This window comes from Pygocentrus nattereri, chromosome 13, assembly GCF_015220715.1.
Source record: "Pygocentrus nattereri isolate fPygNat1 chromosome 13, fPygNat1.pri, whole genome shotgun sequence".
Lineage (NCBI taxonomy): Eukaryota > Metazoa > Chordata > Actinopteri > Characiformes > Serrasalmidae > Pygocentrus > Pygocentrus nattereri.
The window spans coordinates 34954364-34960613 of record NC_051223.1 but is presented as its reverse complement, the minus strand read 5'-3'; positions in this window follow the sequence as shown (position 1 = coordinate 34960613).

Below are 6250 nucleotides of genomic sequence, written 5' to 3'. Positions count from 1 at the left end.
ACAAAGCCTATGAGATGGTGCTATCCTTTACTAGTTAAGACTGTGTGCATGACTGACTGTCCATTGCTAACACGTTTATACGTTTCATATCTCCTGACCGCCAGGCACTTTTCTTAGTGGATAGTTCTCTAGCTGTGCCAGCTGCAGACAGAGAAAGTATTAAACAATCATATTGTACCACCAGAGTATGACAGTCAAACTTGTATATACACATTTGAGTCACACTAGAGTCTTCCTCCTTCTTTTCTCACTTCCTTAGACAAAGCAAGTTGTTAACTCTATGTAGCCCAGTGACTTTGCCGAAGCTTTGAAAACTTCCGTTTATTGCTGATCTTTTGGACTTGTGGAACTTTGAGAGAAAGCTACCGCCATCTGAGCCACTCCATCAGCAGGGCTCAGCATCACGGCTGAACCTTTAGCTAACCTGCCCTACTCAAGCTCCCTTGTGTTGTGCTTAAGCCAAGTCAGTACCCAGCAGCTTCGTTTCACACCAGTGAGTGGAGCTCTCACCCTTGGTGGAATCCCAGACTTACTGGGGAATGGAGGACCTGCCATGGACCTTGCTGCAACACTACGAACCCTGTCTCCCATCACAACTCACCAGTTCTTCTAGCACTGCTAATTTTAGCTGACAGTGCTGTCAGCTATGTCCACAGACCTTCCCTATTCAAGCCAGTGGCCAGCAGCTGCATTTCACACTGGTGAGCGGAGCTCCAACCTGTGGTGGAATTCCTTTCTACCAAGGTTCACTTAAAAGCAGAGGACCTTCCATAGAGTTTTACCGCTACACTGCAAGCTTCGGCTCCCATTACATATCACCGGCTCTCCTCAAACAGCACTAGCTTCACAAACACCACCATTAGTTGTGCAATACCTTTAAGAAGACAAGCCCACTCAACTCAAAATCCACACGAGGTACGCGTGTCTCCAGACTTCGAACTAGCTCTAGAACATTTTCTCCCAGCCCTGCAGGGGAACATGTTCTGTTCCACTCAGGCAACCTGTCTGCAGTTTTATCACATGAACCACTATGGTCGCACCAGGTCATGCACTCTGCTGAACCTTGCATGGAACCTGTGGACATCAGCTGACCACAGGTTTCTCTGTTTAAGAGCAGCATACCTAGCACCACCGTCTCATTGGTGGTACCTGCTCTCTCACCACATTTTGAACCCCAGGCACTGGAGAATGCATTCAGATGTGGTCCGGTTGAATTGGCAGCAGCTCAGAGATGCATGGGTGGATCTGCTCTTCTGGGACATGGGTGGACATGTTCCACTGCCAACTGTGGTTTTCAGAGCAAGTCCAAGACAGCTCTTTGGGCCAGAATGCTCTGGAGCACAAGTGGCAGAGGAAACTGCAGTATGCCTTCCCTACACTTGCCCTCATTCCACTATTGGACACAGTCTGAATGGTGCAACAATGCATCCTAGTGGCCTCTTGATTTTCATTTGAGTCTTGGTTTCCTCTGCTGTTGCATCTGGAGCAGGGGGTTCCATGGATCTTCCCATGTACAGGGGCCTCATTTCTCAGCTGAGGGGACAGGTATGGTATCCATATGCAGAACATCTCCAGCTATGGCTGTGGCCCATAAGCTGACATTATGTTCCCCACGGAGGTTAGAAACAAAATCCTGAATGCCAGAGCCCCCTCTATTTTTGCTTTTTACGGAAAGGCACTTGGAGGTTTTTACCAACTGGTGTTTAAACAGCCAGATATACCAGCCCTTGTGCACCTTCAAAGTGGCACTTTTCTTTTCACAGTCCTAGCTGACAAAAAATGACTTCTACCTGAAAAGTTCACATGGCAGCCCTGGATCTAATTTGGGCTCCCATAAACTGGTGATTGACTTTATTCCGGGGGCAAAGACATTTGCCTCCACCAAAACCACTTACAGCACTTTTGCTCACTGTATATACAGCAAAATGTCTGTGAGCTACAGTCACTTTCCATTAGCCCCATGTGTGTCCAGTGGGACATGGATGATGCACATGAGACCTAATCTGGCCTTCTCACCCAAAGTTCCCACCTCAGGTTCATTAATCAGTCCATCAGTCTAGCAGCTTGCACAGACCAGTCTGATCCCAGACAGAACCAACTGTGCCTATTGTGGGCTCTGAGGACCCGTCACTGCCACAGCCGAGCTCTGCAGAATGGATCAGTTGTTTGTATGTTTCTCTGAGTTGAGACAGGTTCGCTGCTCCACAAGCAGCAGCTGTCCCACTGGCTAGTGGATGTGACCATGCTGGCTTCAGTTGTACTCTGGTACCTGCACCACCAGATACTGGACATTCTGTTAGGGGCATAGCAGCCTCCTGGGCTTCCCTGAAAGGTGCCCCTCTGGTGGACATCTCTGCAGTGGCCACACGGTTATTGCTGTGCACATTCTCCCACTTTTAAAACGTCAGTGTTGCTGCATCAACTAGCTCAGTACCAGCAGTTTGGTCTCTGGATATGGGCCGCAGCTGAGGCACTCCTTGTGCCATTGTGTGTATAAACCATCCACTTGATAAGAACTTGGTGGTCAGGAGATACGAAACATAGCGCTATGTAATGCAAGTAGCGCATGTCCGCCAAAGTTCCTGGTCACTCAGAATCTGTGAGAAGAGACCAGGTTCTATAGGAGGACTGCAGTGTGACTCGAGTATATAATAAGCTTGACTACATCACACACTTGTATCAAGAGGTAACAGTCGGGTCGTTAATACGAATTAACTGACATTAACAGTTACACTGGACAAAAATAAAAAGGTTTAAAGCATGAACATGATTAAAATGTGTACTTTGGTTCCATACAAATTAAATGTTACCTTGACTTAAATTAAGTTTAAGTTAAACTATATACTAGAAATGTTGATGTAACATTTTATTAAACGTTGAGCAAATGTACACATAAGCATCATGGAAATTTAAAGCAACCTTGAAGCATCTTTTTGTCAGTGTACTGCTTAGGTAGTAATCTATTTGGAACACCAGCATTGCTGCTATACACACAGGTCATTATATCACAGTGAAGGCTAACTAGGTAAAAATGTTAAACGTAATCTGTTACATCATCAGTCAAGTTGTGACTAACACCACCGAAAAAATTACTCAAATATGAAACGTATAAAAAAAGCTACTTTTGTTTCCCAAGCTAGTGTCATTTTATTTCACATAGTGTCATTTTATTTCAATTTTAAAATGAGTTAATATTTCATAAGTAACATCACTCATGACAGTTTTTGCAACGATAAAACGATAAAAACGTATTTTTAAAAAAACGTCAGTATTTTAAGGCCTTCACTAACCAGGAACTCCTCAGAGTTAGTCTTTCTTCCTTTGAGATATCAAAGGATTTCAGACACCACGATCAAAAAATAAATCTAATATTTATTAGCAAACTAGTTTATTTATAAATTTTTATAATTGCTGCAGTCAGAACAAAACCTCATCTCCAAAATGAGAACTCCACAGAAGAAAGAAAAAAACCTACTTTACTTTTAATGTAAGTCAATGGAACCAGACATTTTTTTCAAGGTAATTTTAGGACATTTCCTTTGGTCCATTTATCATAAAATTTATAGACAACGTAAACGACAACAGGCATTATTAAATTTTGACAAAAACTGAGAAATGACAAAAATGGAGATACATGGCTTTGTTCTGACAGCAGCAATATACATAAGTAATTTTAACATAGGATAGAACTTTAATGCATTTTCATAAAAATTAAACTGTAAAACAAAGAAGGCAAGGCAGGTTTATTTATATGGCACCTTTCATACACTGCTGTCATTTAAAGTGCTTTACAAATGAGAACACATTTAAAAAGTAAAACTGTTCAGCATGTGTGACATCGCTGCTGCGCCGTACTGTTTTTTTAATGCGCAAGTAAAAATCACTAAAAATAAAAGGTAAAATAAAAAGAGAGAGAGAAGAACTGTGGTTGGTTAGGTGGTTTAGTAATAGATCACAGTTCTCAACGTTCTTCGATTTCTTATTTCGAACTCACTTTCATGGCTTCAACGTTGCAGGACACATTTTGCCACTGCAACAGTAGAATGACCCAAGACTGAAGTAATATATTGCTATTTTTACAGCAACTTGGACATTAAAAATACAAAGTAAATAAAGACAGCCTGTACGTTAAAATGAGAAGAAAAATCTCAAAGATTTTACATACTGCGGTACAACTTTTATATCAAACATAAGAAATGAGAACATGCAGCCAACAGCAAGCCAGACATTCTTAGACATCCTTTTTTTAGGATCCAAATATTGGAGTGGAATGTGAAGAATGCGATGGTGAAACAAACAAACTTGCCTGCATACAAGAAGACCAGAAGTGCTCGAAGTGTTCAGGCCATAGCGGATTTCCCTGAAGCCTGAACCGCCCCAAGACTGAGGCTGAACAACATCAGTGCAGTCGACTTAAACTACAAACTAAACTACTCCTCCCACAGGAAGCCATGGTAAGGCACAAGAGCTCACCCTGTCTAAGCTGAGAAGAAAGTGGATCAGATAAAAGGAAACTTCAGTGAAGTTTCTTAAAGGAGACAAAGTTACAGATGAGCCGAAACTAAGTACATGATCTCTGTTCAGAGCCAGGCAGCAGACTGAACTGCTTCATTCTAACAAAATAAGTGGAAAAAAGCACCCCACCCTCCCTGAGGAAGAGACAAAGAGAAGAAATTTAAAATAAAAATACTTGCCTTTTCTTGGGGAGGAAACTCCTATCAGACAGACTTCCAGAGGAAGGTTATGGAAACGTAGGCTCCCAGCAACTAAGCACACACTGTGAGTCCCATGCTGACACACAGGACACAGGAGGGGCGGCCTCTTTTGTGAAACGAGCAACAGCTGCTGGCAGTTGGTCAACGCCCCCACCTCCTGTACCCCAGAGAGAGAGAGAGAGAGAGAGAGAGAGAGAGATGCAGGAAGATGAGGTAGACTACATAGCTCTCAGACACTGAAGCTGGACAAGGAGAGGGGAAAAAAAAGCAAAGATAACATCAGGCTCATCAGATGTGGAACATCGAAATCAGACAACATGCCTGAGCATGCGTTTTCTCTCTGTCTCGCACACAAAAGACCCCACACTCAAAAGGTGACTTGAGGGGAATTCCACTGCTTTTTCAAAAGTTCTGCCTAATTAGATTGCTTTGATGTAGACAGTCATTCAGAGTGGTTTGATGTGAAGTGCTCTGCAGTGGTGGTGATAGGAACCAGACGTCTAGAGTTCAATGCCTCTAAATGCTACATCACAGAAAAGTTTCTATAAAATGGTTATGAATATGTGCCAGATGTCTTTGTTTAATGACGGTTTTGGCCTAAAAATCCATTCACAGGAGCAAGGTACATACAAGGTGCTCTAAATCCCCGCAGAAAATACATATATTTTGACATTATCAATATTAAATATGAACAAAACTTTTTTTTTTTCTTTTTAAAAAGAATTTGAAAAATACTAGCTTCCTCTACAATAATCTAGATTGGCATGATAGACAAACCAGTAGATTTGCTCCAAAATGATTTGGATTTTCCACTCCCTTCCATTTAAAGTTAGAATAGTTTTTCTTTCTGCTGTAAAGTAATGCAAGTAAACATAAAGCGAGTTTTGGAAATATGAGCTTTTGCCCAAATAATGATATAAAGCTTCTGGCATACCACTGGTCATTTTGCATAGTAAATAAAAAATAGCTATATTTGTGTTGTTGACATGGTGACCTCTGGTTCCTATCACCACCACTGTAAAGAAATGTGAGCTTCCCTACAGCTAACAATTTCACATCAAACCACTCTGTTTGCATATTAACGGTTTAAATATGGAGGAATCCTCTTTAGCACACTTTGGGTCAACTGCGTCAGGGACGCTGCTTTGTTATCAGCCTCCTTCATTCACATATAGCACTGTTATCTCCACCCTCACACATGCCCTCTGTCTCTTGAGGGGGGGTGGAAAGTGAAAGATATAAAAGATAGAGATAAAAAGGAAGAAGGAAAAAAAAATTGCACAGATGTACACATCTCTGCTGCTCGGACTGGAGAGAGAAGGACTAGCCAGAAGGAGAAAAAAACAAAACGGTAGTATTCAGAAGTGGGTCACTTGCGGACCTTAGAGATGTATACGAAGCAGTAAACAGTGAAGAGAAGACAGTTAGAGGCTACACTCAGCCATCAGACCCTTTCCATGGGGAATAAAGTGAACTGAACAAACTCAGCTGACATTAGTGAGCAGAACAAAGCGAGAGCGAGAGAGAGAGAGAGA